Source organism: Micromys minutus, assembly GCF_963924665.1.
Source record: "Micromys minutus genome assembly, chromosome: 16".
In the NCBI taxonomy this organism is placed as follows: Eukaryota; Metazoa; Chordata; class Mammalia; order Rodentia; family Muridae; genus Micromys; species Micromys minutus.
This window is the reverse complement of record NC_137985.1, coordinates 47,180,138-47,198,491: the sequence shown is the minus strand read 5'-3', so window position 1 is coordinate 47,198,491 and position 18,354 is coordinate 47,180,138. Positions and strand designations below refer to the sequence as shown.

At 40.8% G+C, this 18,354-nt stretch overlaps 1 protein-coding gene and 1 pseudogene across 3 annotated transcripts in view; one reads left to right on the top strand and one right to left on the bottom strand.

Moving 5' to 3' along the window:
• Window positions 1-18,354, top strand: part of PEAK1 (pseudopodium enriched atypical kinase 1) — a 202,176-nt gene that overhangs the window by 20,289 nt on the left and 163,533 nt on the right. The gene's annotated exons all lie outside the window — the stretch shown is intronic.
• Window positions 656-972, bottom strand: LOC308431064 (cytochrome c-like; annotated as a pseudogene). The gene has a single exon. The product of its transcript is annotated as a cytochrome c-like (transcript).

The window sequence follows — 18,354 nt, the reverse complement described above, 5'->3', positions numbered from 1 at the left end:
AAGAAAGAAAATTGGCTAAATTGGTTAATTTGTACCAACTATCAATGAATGGAACTTTGGGGCTGGAGAGATGACTCCGCGCTTAAGAGCGCTAGCTATTTTTTTTTTTTTTTTGTAAGTGTTAAATACTTATTTTTTGATATCATACATAAACCACAGTAAATACCTTCCAGTGGAAAAAGGCAGCATCACTGACGTAGGGAATCCTAATTAAACATCATTGTCACTAGTTACTTCCTGGTGTTTAGCACGGCCTGTGAGAGGCCAGTGAGCACAAACTGAGACAGGTGAGTCTTCTTGTTTCTGAGACAGTGATAGAATCTTCCCAGTGTTTAAACACATTCGCATACTCAGTTATATAAATCTAAGTATAAAACCATCCAGTAGGTTTGGGGCTAGACCCCATATTATGGAAAGTGAATTATAATTAAGTCCAATCTTATTTTGAGGAAGAGCAGTGTTAGCATGCATACAGCCGGAATGTTGCTTTAAAAGAGACCATATTCACATCATCACAAGTCAGTTTTACCTAAATCAGGACTGTCCAACAAAAACATTGTTAGCCATTCATGATCTGAATTTGGTGTATGAATTAAATTATGGTACACATTAAAAGTCATGAAACATTTGTTTTGTAATAAATAAGGCAGTGAAATTACTCATTTGTAGCCTTCTTAAGATAAGCTATTAGGTCTGCCCTTTCTCCCTTCTTCTTAATTACAGCGAAGATCATTTTTGTTCCAGGGCTGTACTTTTTAGGATTCTCCAAATACTCCATCAGGGTATCCTCTCCCCAGGTGATGCCTTTGTTCTTGTTAGCATCTGTGTAAGAGAATCCAACAGCCTGACCTGTCTTCTGCCCAAACAGACCGTGGAGATGTGGTTCAATCTTATGCTTGCCTCCCTTTTCCACAGTGTGGCACTGGGCACACTTCGAACAAAAATCTTCTTGCCTTTTTCAACATCACCCATTTTAAAATCAATCCGGGCTGGTCAACAGCACAACCGCTCAGACTCTTAGCCAGATGTCCTGCTCTCTAGCACTAGCTATTCTTGCTGAGGACCTGGCTTCTGTTCATAGAGCATGCACTGTTAGAACTCTAACTCCAGGTGGTTTGATGCCCTCTTCTGGCTGTTATGGGCACTGCACACATATATAATGGAGGCATAACACTAGTACACATAAAAAATAAATATTTAAAAATTAATTGAAACAGCAGAAAATATCATTCAGGTAACTTGGGTATTGAAACTGTCCTGAGAAGATCTGACCTATCAGATGAATGATGGTTAGTTTGGGTAGCATGTGGCGTTTAACTTCGTATACTATTTATTTTCCACTGTTGTGACAAAGTACCTAGCAGCTTAAGAAGGGTTTGTTTGGCTCACAGTTTGAAGGCTCAGTCCATCATTTGGGGGAGTCATAGCAACAAGAATGTGAGGAAGATACATTGTGTCCACCGAGGGAAGTAGAGAGGGGGATGCTGAGGCTCAGCTGGCTGTCTCCCTTTTATTCAGTCTACAGCTCCAGCCTGGTGCTAGCCTTTGGGGTCGTGTCATCCACATTCAGGGTGGATCTTCTTTCCTTCTTTAATGTTTCTAGATTGGGCCAGGCATGATGGCATGGGCCCTTAATCCTAGCACTTTGGAGGCAGAGGCAGGAGGATCATCTCTGAGTTTGAGGCCAGCCTGATCTACACAGGAGTGCCAAGCCAGCCAGAGTCACATAGTCACACTGTCTCAAAAACAACCACCACTAACCCTACCCCCAACAAACAAAAACCAATGAAGAAACAACAACAACAACAAAAGCCCCCCCCCCCCCAACTGTCTCAGAATAGCCTCATAGAGACACCCAGAAGCATATGTTAGGTCATTGTAAATCGAGCCAGGTGACAATAAGATCACACTTGCTAACTCAGAAAACTCATACTACAATTATGCCTAGAAGATAGAGGAGAAAGGATATTAAGAGTGGGAGACAGAGCTGTCAGGGTATTTAACAAAACAGTGATCAGATGGAGCATTAGAGGTGTGTGTGCTAAGTGCTGCTTTATGCAGATGCAGAGAGAAGGTTAACTGTGAGTGTTCCTCGATGCAGGAGAGCAATTTCTGGAGTGGTTGCCATAGTATTAAATTATGTCTGTCTAGAAATAGGTTCCAGTGTGAAGCTTCCAACTTTTATTTGGAATGTGTAGAGGGTGTGGCAGGGAGGAAGGTGTCTGTAGCATACATTTCTTTAGTTATATACTGGTATGTCACCTGCATTACCCTGAGGCCTTCATTTTGTTTCTAACATATCTACCTAGTGTTTCAACATTTTATGTGTGAGCCCCCTACAAGGGGCTGAGATTATGTACCTTTGTTTTACTTAGGATTTAGTTTATACTCAATACATGTTAACCACACCCACGTGTAAATCGGTCTGAGTAGGATTCCCACCTTTCCCCTTGTCCTCTCCTTTGTTCCGCTAGCTCTCCTCTGACTTACTGTCTTGTCAGGAAAGCTGCCTGCCACCCGTGCAGTTGTCCTCTCTCCAAAGCACTGTGGCTGTTAGATTCAGTGCTTCTCTCCTATTTGTATCTTGCCAAGTCTGGTAGCTCTTTGGAAAAATCGTTCCTTTCTCTTCAGAACTACACATTTATTTTTATTTATTTTTGCTACAGAGAAGAAGATAATTGTTTGCTTTGGGGAAGAATTCTCATAAGTCCTTGGTTTTTTTCTTTCATCTATGCATCTGTGTGGTGGATATGATTTTGTGTAGGTATGTGCGTGGGGGTGGGGGCAGGCCGCAGACTGACGTTGGCTGGGTTCACTTTTGACACAGTTCACTGATATGGCTGGCTGGCACTGAGCCCCCTGGATCTGCCTGTCTCCGCCTCCCTAGACCCAGCTTGCTTTTCTAAGAGTTCTGGAGTCTGAACTCAGGTTCTCAGGCTGGATGGCATCCGGCAAGCGCCTCACTAGCTGAGTTTCTTCTCCACCCTCTCTTTGACTTCTACTTAGGTTAGTTATCTGACTTAATTTTGCTAGTAGGTTTGTGCAGCGCCAGCAGATTCAGCTCTGTTGTAACCATGGTACAGCTCTGTTCTGTTCTTCTTGTTTTTTATTTTTTCCTAGACAGGGCTTCATGTAGCTCAGGCTAGGCTGGAACTTGCAGTATAACCCAGGATGGATCTAAATTTCTGATCCCAAATGGATTACAGATATAAACCACTACACCTGGCACCATAGTTCATTTCTAGGAAATTGTGCACATTAAGCAAGGTTGGCAGGAGTCAAAAGCATTAGCTGTTAAACAGAGATAAAATCACTTTCCATATGTGATCATTTTGAATTTGAACAATAAACCCATCTGTTTTGCCTTAAACAAAAGGTATATTTGAATACAAATATTTGTAACCTAATGTAAGGAATTCCCATTCTTTGAAACAGAGTTTAGGAGCACACTAATTCTGTTTTATACATAGACAGTAAGTCAGCATTTTGAAAGTGTTGCTTATTGATTTTCCCCCCCAAGGAAGAGAACATTTTTATAATTTATTAATATTACTTAAAGGAACAGGACAGGTATTTTTGTAGAAAAAGATCACCAGAAATTTAGTAAGTCCTTACAGGCAGTTTTGTTTTTTTGTTTTTGTTTTTAAGAATTTTTAGGGTATGGAGATATGGCTCAGTGGTTAAGAGCACTGACTGTTCCTCTAGAGGTCCTAAGTTCAATCCCCAGCAACCACATGGTGGCTCAAAACCATCTGTAATGGGATCTGATGCCCTCTCCTGGTGTGTCTGAAGATAGTGACAGTGTACTCATATACATAAAATAAACACATCTTTAAAACGAAAAGAATATATAGGAAGAGGGAATTAATTTCTCTTACAGAATTATTTTATATTGAAATCTCAGAAGGGGCTAGAGAGATGGCTCAGTGGTTAACAGTAATCCAAGTTCAAGAACATTTAGCCCAGCTTTACTCACACCCATCAAAAGTGTCTCAAAACACTCAAACCAAAGCAAAAATTTGGTAGAACTCCCTTCCCACCTGCTTCTTTCCTGGGTTTCTACTGCATAGTAACTAGACCTTTTACATTGGCTTTTAACTGAGTTGTGACTTTAATGAGGTGCCAAGTTTACCGTTGAGAGGTGTCTACCAGAATCAGGTGTGGTGGAATGTCTTCTTCCACCTGGTGAGATATGCTGGCTTAACTAGCTCTGGATAGTACACTCAGCTTGTGGTTTCAGTTTCTACTCTATAGACTAAGAGAGTTTGACCAATAGCTCTTCTGGCTTAGAGGCTCAGTGTTATGATGCCACCAAAGGTCTTTGTTGTCTTCTCGGATAAAAGATGCTTTTGTTCTATAACATTTTGCTTTCCTTACGTAGTTCCACTTTTGATGGGTGTGAGTAAAGCCAGACTAAATGTTCTTGAACTTGGATTATTTTTCTTCTATGATTGAAATTCAGTGTCCTAAACAGAATTTGAATTTATAACCCTAATGTTATTAGCCTTTTGCAGTCAATATCTATTGGAATCAATATCTATTGACGAAGGCTTTAAAATACTTTCTATTACATGGAGCCATTCATAGGAACTCCTGAGATGCTTCTTCTACTATACAATGTGGTAGTTAAGAGCTTAGATACAGGCTCCTTATTAACTGCAGCTGGCTTTGGAAGTTAGAAGGACAGTTCCCATCAGACAGTGAAGTCTGAGGACTATATTTCTGGCCTGTGGTCCTGTTACAGTTGGCTGATATTTTACATTTGAGGGCCAGATGCACCTATGATGTGAACTTTAATTGCCATGGTCTGTGAACATAACTCCATCATAATGCTCACTGGAGAGACCGAGGCTCAAAGAGGTAAACTAATTGGCACAAGATCACATAGGAAATAAGTGCTGGAATTATGGCTCAAATTAGATGTTTCTGACTTACTCCAGAACCTCTTACATTTGTGCTACTCAAAGCCTGGTCCTTTGGAAACTTGAAATGCTGCTCATCTGAGGCAGTTAGTGTGAGAAATCTCAAGTCCCAGATAATAGCTAAGTAAACGTTTCTACCACTATCAGGTTAAAGTGATCTGACCCGCCATCACCACTACCCTTTTATAGATGTGCCTTTCAGGCTTCAGGGTTTTGTATGGATTATAGTTATACCATGTGACCTCTCTTGTGACCATTTCCTCCACAAAACAAAGCAGCCTGGCATCCAGTTCTGATATAGTTTTTTTTGTAACATGGGCTTGAGAAGTGTTGGGCTTGGCTGGGAGAACAGTGGTGGTGAGGTTGAAGAGGAAATGTTTAACAGATCTACTTTTCTTTAACTTTAACTTTAGAGTGTGGAAAGAGTTAACAAAATAATTGCTACGCCCCATTTAATTCATTGGATACTTATTGACTAGGTACATCAACACTTTAATTTGGAACCTAGTTCTTTGATTTGCTCCTTGAGACAAAAAACAATTGTTTTCTATTATAAGACATTAATGTATATTTGTTTTAATCACCTCCAGCCATTTTCTCTTACTTGAAAATCCTGTAGTCCCAACAATGGCACACACAGAGGCTTCTGTCATGGTCCAGCCTCTGGCAGTGCCGTGCTGAGTGACTAAATCAGAGTGCTGCCGAGTTACACACGACTGCACTGTAAGTCCCACGGTTTACTCCACCTGGGTTGCTGAGTTAGCGCTGCTTTGTTTAGTAGTTCACGAAATATCTACGCTGGTTCAAATATTGTAAATATTGAGAAGTTTGATTGGATACAAGTCTGTAAGGAATTCTCTAAGCTCTGTCAACTTCATTTTCAGATGAATAGGTAAGGAAGTTTTATCCAATTTATTTTGAGCAGTTCAGGAGTTGGCAAGTAGTTTGGTAAAGAGCCAGGTAGTGTGCTATGATTGCCCAACTGCTGATGTAGATCAAAAGCAACCATAGGCAGTGTCTAGTTAGGGTTGCTATTGATGTCATGAAACACTTTGAGCAAAAACAGCTTGGGGAGGAAAGGATTTATTTCGCCTACTCTTCCAGTTCACAGTTCATCATCAGTGGCAGTCAGGGCAGGAACCTAGAGGCAGGAACTGAAGCAGAGGCCATAGAGGAGTGTCAAACACACAGCAGTCCCCTGATGTTAGGAATTCAACACTCAGAAGTTCTTATTCTAGTTTCAGTCATTTTGGCAGGAGTGTGTGACCTCTCTCAGTGTCACTTCCAGGTCAGAAGGAATTAGACCTTTTGGTTGTGTTTTGCTCTGCCTCTGTTAATGAAGGGAGGGGTAGGGGGCTGGAGACAGGGTAGAGGTAAGTGCACCCAGAGGTGAGGAGGCAAGCTAATTGCCATCAGAGCAGCAGTAAAGACAAAATGAGTGCCTTTAATCTGCTCTTAAGGTATTTGGGGAGAAAATGCCAGGAGAATTAGTGTAATTGAAGAAGATAATTTTCCCAGTGATTGAATTTGAGACACTCTGTAACCTGGATGAAGAAGTTGATCTATGCTTCACAAGTGAACTCTTAAGGTTCCCTTTCTTCCATCAGACAAATTAGAAAAGTAATTACTGTACCTTTATATACCTATTTCCAGTATAAACTGAATTGGTAATCAAAATGGGGAGTTCTTTGGAAAGATCAGATTCAGTTCTTCTTTACAGTTCTTACAGCTGTTCTCCCCTGTTCTATTTGGATCTGCCTCGGTCTCGTAGCCCATTGCTTTCCTTGCTTCTATTCTTTTCTAGCTGTGCTCCTAGATTGTGTGGTGGTTTTGATCTTTTTAAAAAGGTTTGGTTTTTTCATTTTTCATTTTTTTTTCTTTTTTACTTATGCGTGTGCCTGTGTGAGTTTATGTGCATCACATGCATGCGGGTGCCTGCAGAGGTCAGAAGTGGGCACTGGGTCCCGGGGAACTGGAGTTACAACCAGTTGTGAGTTGCCGTGTAGGTCCTCTTCCAGAGCAATAAGCTCTCTTAATAACCACTGGGCCATCTCCAGCTCCAAATGTTATTAATCTTAAAGCATGATTTTCACTGTGAGTCCCTTACTTAAAAACGCACAGTAGCATTCTTCTGTCTCTCAGGGAACCTCTCTCAGAAAAGGGAGAGAGCTGGAGGTTCAGAATGTGCTCCGTAATTGAGTCTGACTTTTGCGCCAGCAAGATGGCCCAGGATGTAAAGACACTTGTCTCCAAGACTGACCACCTTAGTTGATCCTTGGGATCCACGTAGTGGAAGGAGGCAACTCACTCCTGCATGTTGTCCTCCGGTTTCTACATATGTACCACAGTACTGCCTCCTTCCCAAAATAAAAATTCATAAAAATCTAAAAATTGATTTTTTTAAAGGAATTCAGAAACCCTTCTTACAACTAAGATACACTGTGAGTTAATGTTTCTGATTTAACAACTATTCTAAACTGGGCATAGTGGCACACTCTTTTAACCCCAGCACTTGGAAGCAAAGGCAGGTTGATCTTTGTGAGTTTGAGGCCAGCCTGGTCTACACAGTGAGTTCTAGGACAGCCAGGGCTATGTAGAGAGACCCTGTCTCAAAACACACCAGCCAAACAAAAGCAATCATTATTCCTTCCTTCAAATCTGGATGGTCTTTCTTAATTTCCCTAAATAAATACATGGTTCTTCATGCTTGAGATTTGTCAATATCATACTTTATGTAGGGTATAACACATTATTTAAAGATTATAATGTTAGATTAATGGGACAGAGTTGAAGTTAGGTAAGCTTTTGTCGTTCCTATTCTTTCCAGCATTGAAAATCATAATCTTTGTGTTCTGATAAAGTGCTCTGATAGAGGTGCCATGTTATGGAGTGGGCCTGAAATCCAGCTAGAGAGTGGTTGGTTACTCCTATTCCATTAGCACCACTATTGTGCCAAGTCAGTTATTTACTGTAGGTTGCAGAGGTCATAGCTGATGATTACTTTTGCCTCTCTAGCATGTCTAGTAGTCCATATGCTATAAATGCTAGCTAATAAGGATGGAACTTCCAGGTCAGTAGCAGCTTGATTTTTCCATGTTCTGTGACTCAAGGTTAAGGTGTTTTCAGCAGAAGGTTCTTACCATCAAGTTCTAGAGCATAAACAAAGCAATGGCAACAGCCCTTAGTGTTTTGGGGGTATCTATGTGACCTCACTGACCAATAACTCAGAAATAACCCCTTTCTGGTCTCGAGCTTTTTGTTAGCATATTGTGAGCATTACTGTCCTGTTTAAATAGAGAGTTTAAAATATATGTGTGTGTGTGTGTGTGTGTGTGTGTGTGTGTGTGTGTGTGTGTGTGTGTATGAACCTTCTGGATAATAGATTTTCATAAGACTTTTTCAATAGGTACTTAGTAGGGTTGGAGAGATGGCTCAGTGTTTAAGAATGCTTATTATTTTTACAGAGAACCCAGGTCTAATTTCTAGCATCTATACCAAGTGGGTCATAGTTACCTGTAACTCAGTTCCAGGGCGTCTGATACCCTCTGGCCCCTGCAAACATCTGCAGGCACATGATGCTCATAAAGTCACATAGGCAGATACACTCATTAATTTAAAATTAAAAAGGGACAACACTTCAGTCTTACGGATCTCTGCAACTGCATACAGGATATCTGAAAGGTTATTTCCCTCCTGGAAAGTAAATAGCTTAAAAATGTTCTATTACCATTTTTTAAATTCAAAATTCTTATTATTGACCTGATGTGATGGCATACACACATTGATTCCAGTACTCCAGAGGCAGAGGCAAACGGATCTCTGTGAGTCTGAGGCCAGTCTGGTCTATGTGGTGAGATCCAGGACAGCCAGGGCTACATAGAGAGATCCTGTCTATAAATTAATAAACAGAACAAAAATAACAAGAACAAAGAAAGAGAACAATATAAAATTCTTACGGAAGCTACATATTTATTTATGTTTCAGCTGCACACTTGTTCCCTTATGGCTTTTTAAGTGATTCTATTGTTTCTTTAGTAATGTCCTAACTTGAATATAATGTAATACATATTTAATCAGTGACTTTCAAATAATTATCCTATATTATTGAACATTTAATTATTAAATTATAAAGATAACCTAAATTCTGATTTTATATACTCAGTAAATTTTTGTGATTAGAAAATTCTCTTGTGGTGTTCTATTTTATAATTAATATACTAGGTAAAACTAATTGAAAGTATTTGGAGCCCCTAGCAAAATCTGTAATTAGGCCTGCTGTTTATAATTAATTGACTCTTCTCATTATTACCTTTTCCTTCTCCTGAATTAATCACTTCTGTTCTTCTTTAGTTATACTTGTCTTCTTGACTGAGGCACTGATGAGAATTCTGTGATCCCTGCAGATGGTATAAAGAATATTTAAAGTCTGGGCAGTGGTGGCTCATGCCCTTAATCCTAGCTCTCAGGAGACAGAGGCAAGTGGATCTCTGAGTTTCAGGTCAGCCGGTCTACAGAGCAAGTTTCAGGACAACCAAGGGCTACACAGGGAAACCCTTTCTCGAAAAAACTTAAAAAGAAAAAGAAAATTAAACTTTGCTTAACAACATTAAAAAATTAGAGTTATATACTCTATGAAGTAGCATATTGAAGATTTTTGTCCTTGTTATCAAATTAAGTGAAATAAGAACTTATTTCACCAGAAGCTAAAGGCCACAAGGAAAACAGGTAGACATGGCTATTCTCTTCTGTAGTTTTTAAGGATCTGTAGTTTTCTTGCACATTTGGCTAGTGTCTACACAAGTTTGGCAGGGTTCCAATGGTTCTTGAGTCATCGATAGGTCTGGTATGTCCTCATTTATCATGGCAAAGAACTAAAAAATCTACTAGAGTAGACTATGAGGACGGCAGTGCTCTTTGCATTGGAACAGGAGTAGAATTTAGAGTACTTACCAGTCAGCACAACAGAGGCATCACCTAGCCAAGATGGCCCTAGCACTTCATCACGGTTTTGAAGAAGTCAAAGTTTTCCAATCTTTATTCTATGTCAGGCTTTCCTGTTTGGTTCCTGGGTTGCTGTGGCTGTAGATCATATACCTTAGAGCTGGTGGGACATGAGGGCATGACAGGACCAGACCACATTATGAAGTATTTAGGTACTTGGGGCCATCTCTTTGAGATATGTGGTAGCATATCATCTAAATGCTAGCGTTGTCAGGAGGAGTTCAGATACTATCTACAGAGAGTGTGCCTTCTATCAAGAGACAATCACAACTAGTTTGTGAAGTACTTAATGGAGGTCTGTAAAAAGTACACAGGGCAGATGAGGCTTAAAATCTTTAAAATGGGTAGATCTTGATCATTGTTTTAGATGAAGTAAGCCAGCTTCAGGAAAGCACACATTGCACTTTTTTTTTTTTTTTTTTTTTTTTTGGTTGTTGTTGTTTGCTTTTCATTTTGCATGAGAGTAGAAAGGAGACTATCTAAGAGGAAATGAACAAGGTGCAGGCAGGGAAAATAAAGGTAATGAGGGATCTAAACATGATCAAAAAATGTTAACATACATGTATGAAAATGTTACAGAGAACAGTTGGTCAGTCTCTCTCCCCCCATATCTATCTATCTAATCTCTCTCTCTCTCTCTCTCTCTCTCTCTCTCTCTCTCTCTCTCTCTCTCTCTCTCTCTCTCTCTTTCTCTCTATCTATCTATCTACCTACCTATCTATCTACCTATCTATCTTTATCTCCCATCTATCTATTTAGATGGGGTCTCACTGTTCATCCTGTTTGGCCTGGAACTTGTGGAGACCAGGTTGGCTTCAAACTCAAAGAGAATTATCTGCCTCTGCCTGCAGATTCCTGTAATTGAGTTTGTAACTTTTTGAAAACACCAATGACATTAATAAGCAAAAATTAGATAAATATATAGGGCAAGAATTATGAGAACTTTTTTGAGGGGGTAGTGACCACTAAAATTCTGTCAAGTATGTTTGAGGAGATTCTAAATGAATTGGGGTAGAAGGTAGAAAGGTAAAGGCCTAAGGACATGAAAATGTGCCGTGAATTAAGAGATGATAGGGACAGTAGAAGGTTATCTTAGTTATTGCTGTGTTTTGAAAAGACACTGTGAATAAGGCAGCTTATAAAGGAAGCATTTGAATAGGAATGTGCCACAGTTTCAGAAGCTTAGTTCCTGGTTTTCATGGAGGGAAACATGTCGGCAGGCAGGCACAGTGTTGGAGCAGTACCTGAGACTTTACATTCCACTCACAAGCCCGTGACAGAATAAGAGGGACTGGACGTGTGGGCTTTTGAAGCCTTGAAGCCCACCTCAGGGACACACTTCCTCCCACAAGGCCACCACACCTTTTAATCCATCCTAAACAGTCCACTAATTGGGAAACAAACATTGAAATATATGAGTCTGGGGTCTGTTCTCATTTCAGTCCATCACAAAGGTCAACACACTTTTGGGCACTTGCTTTTTAAGTTAGATAAATGGCACTGCATTAGTACTTTTGAAATTGCTTCCTGGGCTGGAAAGATGGCTCAGCACTTAACAGCACGAACTGCTCTTCCAGAGGTCCTGAGTTCAATTCTCAGCAACCACATGGTGGTTCACAATCATCTCTAACGGGATCTGATGCCCTCTTCTGGTGTGTCTGAAGACAGCGACAGTGTATTCGCATCCATAAAATAAATACATCTTTTTAAAAAAAAAAAAGAAAAAGAAAAAGAAATTGCTTTCTTTTGCTTAGAGAACTACTGGAGTGTTTGATGTAGGAGTTTCTTCAACTGTATCCAAGTTCTCTTTACCTCGGAAAAGGAGGGACTACAGGGATTTGTTAGAGGTCTGGGCTGTGCTGAGCACTGATAGAGCAAGAGGGCAATTACGATCTCTTTGGTTTACCAAGAGGCTTCTAATGAGCAAACAGATTGAGGATGCTAGTTTTTTAATGACATCAAACTGTTGCCTGTAAGGCTTTTTGGCTGACATCATGAAGCTAATTTTGCTTAATGGCTATAGAGGCCTACAAATTCAAATGTGCAGAAAATGCAGTAAATAACTCGCCTGTCAGATTCCAGTTGCCTGTCATCTTTTCTATGAATAGCCGCTTTTGTTTCCAGATTGTCAGAAGCAATTATGTGGACCCCTTCAAGACTGCATTTGTATATGCTGTATAATTTAATTCAAAGCCATCTAAATATAGCAGACGGCAACAGCAAAACACGGCATCATCCACTTTAGGGACTGGGGAACACATCTCTGCACATCTCTTTTATTTCGGAGAACCCTCGGAAAATGTCAGACATCTGTAGCGTGCAGGTTCTGGTTTCACTGCCAGCATGACTCGGCTCCTTGAGATACAGTAAAGCAGTGCTTCTCAACCTTCCTAATGCTGCGGCCCTTTAATACAGTTCCTCGTGTTTGTGGTGACTCCAGCCATAAAATTATGATTGCTGCTACTTCATAATCTTAATTTTGCTATGAATTGTTATTCAAATATTTGATATGCAGACCCACATGAAAAGGTTGCTTGACCTTTCCCAGTGGGGTAATGACCCACAGGTTGAGAACCACAGCAGTAATGTCATGGGAAAAGAAAATGTTTTCTCTATGACTCTATATGCCAATTTACACAAAGTAGAGGAGTCACTGGAGAGGAGGTATCCCCGACTGAGAAAAGGCTTCCATAAGATCAGGCTGTAGGTGAGCCTGTAGGGCAGTGGTTGTCAATCTTCCTAATACTGTAGCCTTTCATACAGTTCCTCAGGTTGCAGTACCCCCCATTATAAAATTAGTTTCATTGCTACTTTGTAACTGTAATTTTGCTACTGTTATAACTTGCGATGTAAATATCTTTGGTTTTTGATGGTCTTAAGTGATTCCCATGAAAGGGCCTTTTTCCTCCAAAGGAGTAGTGACCCACAGATTGAAAAATGCCTTTTTTAAACTTAATGATTGATATAGAAGAGCCCACCCATTGTGGGTGCTACCATCCCTGGTTTCTATAAGAAAGCAGATGGAGCAAGCCCTGAGGAGCAAGCTAGGAAGCAGCGTCCCTCCATGGCCTCTGCATCAGCTCCTGCCCCCAGGTTTCTGTCCTGTGAGTTCCTGTCCTGACTTCCTTCATTGACGAACAGTGATGTGGGCGTTAAGCTAAATAAATCATTTTCTCCCCCCAAGATGCTTTAGTCATTGTGTTTCAATGATAACCCTATAAGACACTGAGCTTACTGAGTCATCTGCAAGCATCTTTTCTGTGATAGAATGTGTGCGGAATACAAAGGTGAACAAGAGCAAGTGATGTTCGTCCGTCTGTCTGTCTGTCTGTCTGTCTGTCTGTCTCTCTCTCTCTCTCTCTCTCTCTCTCTCTCTCTCTCTCTCTCTCTCTCTCTCTCTCTCTCTCTCTCTGTTTTATTTTGAGACAGTGTCTCTCTGTGTGGTCCTCCTGTCCCAGAGCTCACTATGTAGAGCAGTCTGGCCTGGAACTCACAGAGGTTCACCCGCCTTTGCCCGAGTGCTAGAATTAAAGGTGTACAGCACCAAGCAAGTGATGGTTTTCTAAGTACCTAATTAGGAATTTTCTCTGGAATTTTCTCCTTTGAAACTATGGAGTGAAAACGGTTGTCTTTGTGTGTTTATATCTAGAGTCTTAAAGGTGACAGTAAAGATTTGAGTTGCTAATGGTTTGTTTCAAAGATGATTTTGAATAGGAGTGGTTGGTTTTAGGTTTTCTGATAGCTTCGTTTTTATTCATCAACATTACTTATCATTTATTTCCCAATAGTCTAATTAGTAAAGACTGTTCCTAATGAAATGTGTATCATATCCTAATATTATTGGGCACATATTTAGATAGCATTGAATTAGATTAGATTGAATGGAATATCAGTTGTTACTATTTGTAGAATAAATTTAGTCAGTGAAAAGGAAACCAAAGTACTCAGCGTGTGAAAAAGTCTTAGCTCTTTTAATGTGCTTAATGCTATAAAAGGAATAGTTCAACCTTAAACACACAGGGTTTGTTTGATTTTGCAGGTGCATTGCATTTGTATCTTAATAAAGGCTCAGAACTCAAGCAGAAGTGGTTTAGCTTCTTTGAATCCTGGTAATTTGCATATTAAATCTAAGGGTTTTGATAACTTTAAAAAGTATTTATTTTGGACCCTTGCCAACCTCCATGGCCTGAATGTCTGCAGGTATGCATGCAGGTTCAAGTGCTGTTACTGGCAGTAATGGAAGACTTCAGCAGGCACACGCAAGTAAAGAGCTGGTTGGCATGAGAGTCAGTGTAGATAAGGGGTCAGGAAGAGGACAGAGATCTCAGTCAGATGGCCATGCAGATGCACATGCAGGTACTTGTCATTTTGAACATGTGCTGTCAAACTGAAGAAAAGGTATTGGTGGAAGAACTGCAAAATGATGTGATCAGGATCAGGGCCATTGTCATTGTTGGTAGCAGGACGACGATGATGATGATGATGATGATGATGATGATGATAATGATGATGATGATGATGATGATGATGGTGATGATGATGATGATGATGGTGATGATGATATGGTTCTTAATGTAATTCCATGGAAACCAAAGCCCACTGATGAGGAGTGTCTTCAAGACTTTCAACTTAGAACCTGCTATATCATTGAACTTAGTTAGGGTTTCTATTGCTGTGAAGAGGCACCATGACCACAGCAACTCTTACAAAGGACAACATTTAATAGGGGTTGGCTTACAGTTCAGAAGTTGAGTTTATTGCATGGTGGAAAGCATGGTGACACACATGGTGCTCAAGAGGTGCTCAAGAGAGTTCTACATTTCAGCAGGCAGCAGGGACGGGGTGAGAGAGAGTGTGTGAGCAGCTGAGAGAGAGAGAGTCAGAGAGAGGCAGACACACATACACACAGAGACAAAGAGAAACAGAGTCAAAGAGAGACAGACAGACACTGGGCCTGGCTGTAGTGTTTGAAACCTCAGTGACACACTTCTTACAACAAGGGTACACCTACTCTAGCAAGGCCACACCTAATAGTACGACTCCCTATGACTCTGCAGAGGCCACTTTCATCCAAACGCCCACGCTTACCTACTGCTATTTTCAAACGATTATTTTTGCTAGTTAACATACAATTCAATGTCTAGGAAAATGTGCGTTTGGTTTTAATATACTCAAAAGTGGGGGTCTGGGGATGACCCCACCCACTTTTCCACAATGTCTTTACTGGTTTATGGCTGGGAGAGAGGACTTCTGCTGTTCTCCATCCTGGCTTTTAGAGACTCCACTGAAGTCGGGTGTTATTGTATGGATCATTTGTCACTTGCTCTTCTTTCCTCGAAGCCTTTACTGACTTCCTTTTGTTCCGTACATTCTGTTATACTCTATGTAGCTCAAGAGACACCTGCTTCTTTTGTTAAAAATATTTTCTGTGTCTTTGGCCTGGATTTTTTTTTCTCCTCCCTCTGTTCTTGTTATTTGGATTTGTTCTTTGCATACTATCCCTGGAGTTCTTAGACTCTTGGTTTGCTTTTCAGGACAGGGTTTCTCTGGGTAGTCATGGCTGTCCTGGAACTTGGAGAGATCCACTTAACTCTGCCTCCTGAGTGCTGGTGTAAAGAAGTACACTCCACCTGTCGGGAGTTTTAGCTTCAACACATTTTTGACTGAGGTTTTCATTTCTTCTACCTTGGCTTCCATGTTTGGATTCTCTCTTTTATGTTTTTTACTCTGTTGGGAGCTTAATAGGTTTTCGTTTGATTTTGAAATTTTCATTTTCAGTTTTATTGCAGTTTGGGTTTTCCTTAGTGATTCAATTTCCCACTTTCTTGTACTCGACTGTTTTTGTTATTTTGTTCCATCGTTTCTTTGTGTTTTCACACATTTCAGCGAGTAGTTTGTTTGTATACTCTTGAAGATCCTTGAGCAGATCCATCATTGGTATTTTGAAGTTCTTGTCTTACCCTTCAGCTAGATTGTATTTTCCAGGCTACCGTAGTGAGGTTACTGGGTTGTGGTGGAAGTGTAAGGTCTTAGCTGTTCGTGGTTGTGTTTGTGCTGATGTCTGGGCTTCTGGAGTCATTATGATTGAGTGTCTGTAGGTGTTGATATCTGGTCTTGCCTTTGTTGGGTGGGTTTCCACTCCTTGGTTGCTGTGCTACTTTCTTGGTCTTAGGAAAGTGTGGTGGCTGTGGGTTTACTGCTTCTGCCCAGTATTACTAGAATGTCCAGAAATTTGTGTTTGCGTGCAAAACAGCAATAGTCAAAATGTCATAGAATCTGGTTCTGGTTCTTTTTGTCTTGTCCTCTGACATCAGTGAAACAGTAGAATTGTTGAAGACTTTCTTTGTAATCAGCCCCACTGTGAGTAAGCAGCGTCAGCCCAGGGCCTCTGTCTTGGTGTTCTCTCCTTGATATTCAGTCCCACGGTACCTATTTGCTCCTGTGTTAACTAACTCACAGATAACCTTGCTTGTGTGTACATTAGCTGGGAACTTGCCTACTTTACATGAAAATTTTTATTTATATGTGGGTGTTTTGCCTGCTTCTATGTATTTGCACCACATACATGCAGCACCAGAAGAGAGTGCCATATTCCCTTGGGACAGGCGTTACAGATGGTTGTGACCTACTATGAGGGTGCTGGGATCTCTGAAAAAGCAGCTAGTGTTATTGACTGCTATGCCATCTCTCTAGCTCCTGTTTCATCTCTTTATGAAATAGTTCCGAAGGCAGCAAATTCTTTTGGAAAAGGATCAGATAGAATTTGAAGCTTTCTGGGCACAGAATATCTATATTACATATTCTTTTTTCTTTTGTTTTTAATGTATCTTTTACCTACATATATATATATATGTATGTATGTATGTATGTATGGGGCTGCATTGGTCCAGGAAGAAGGGTCAAGGAGAGCTTCAACCTTTGATACCTCAGATGAGGACGGCAGGAGTTGACCCCCACCCCCAAACTGGCACCATGAAGCCAGCTGCCCCACCATCAGCCCTAGTCAGAATTTACTATTCTGACAGCATCAGGCTTCACTCGTTTGACCATATAAAGTTAACACACCCAGCCTACAGCCCCTGAGTATGCAGATGAAGCATCTTCTGACACCCCTGTTCTGGCCAGTTGTACATGACCACACAAACCTTGTTCCAGAGATCCTGTCTTCCTCCCCAAGGGCATACTTGCCTTTCTCTCCCTGTCCCATGACTAAACTGAACCAGGTCTCTGAAGCTGTTCCTGGGTGTGTGTTCCAGGATCCTGCCTGCACCCACTGGTCTCAGCTAAGCTTTTCTCCCTCCAGTTCAGCCTGTGTGCAACTAGCCTGGCTACCTCAAGCGAAAGAAGCAGACATGGAGTGGCATGAATGTGCACCATGAATATGCCTGCTGCCCACAGAAGCCAGGAAGGAGAACCAGATACCCTGCAATTCGTGTTAATGGCAGTTAGGAGCTGTTGTGTGTGTTCTGGGAATCAAACTCTGAGCCTCTGCAACAACAGCAAATGCTCATAATTGTTGAGCCACCTCTCCAGTTCCTCTTTTTTATATTCTTATTTGTTAACATTTTAAAAATGTTAAAATCATCCTTCTCTCAAGATCCTGACAAAGCAGCCCATGGGATGGGTTTGGACTCCCAAGTTGTCTGTCGTTTGAGTTCTGATTTAGTTGCTTGTGGTATTTATTACTGAACTTAACTCCTACAGAATTTAGAAACCAAAACTTGGTTGATCATGAATTCACAAACTCTCTTCTTCACACAGGTGTTGTTGCTGTTGTACCATTAAGCTTTTTTTTTTTTTGATGCATAATTTAAATAATACCTTAATCATTGAGTGGCTTCTAGCTCCTTATAGATATAAGTGAGTTCTAATATAAATCTTTGCTTAAAGTTTTGATTATTTCCTCCCTCCCACATTATCCTCTCATCTCCTTCCTATTGAACCCCTCCTTTTCCCAACATACCCCTTCCTACTTTCATGGGTGGATGAGACCATTTATTTGAGCAAAGGCAACTTACCAGTGGCTACACTCACCACTGAGGAATTGCCTTCCCTTCCCTCAGCTACTATTAAATGCCTGTAGCTTTTTAAGGAGGGATGGAACCTGATAAGCTCTTCACCTAGGCTTAAAGGAGTGTTTGACAGGTCTAAAAGCGTGTTAGTTCTCGTGCTCAATAGCTCTACCATATCCAGGAGATAGAGTTTCCCAGCACTCCTTCCTCCCCAGCCTCCATCCCTTCTGCTCTTTCTGCGATGTCTCTAAGCCCATAGATGTCCTGTCCCGGGCTGACCGTTCAACAGCCATATATCCCCATCACTTTGAGTCTTTGTATTCACTACTCCTCAGTGCAAAAAGAACTTTCTCTGGCCAAGGCTGAGCTCAGCACTAACCTGTGTGCATAAACATAAACATTTAGAGGGCAGCTTGATA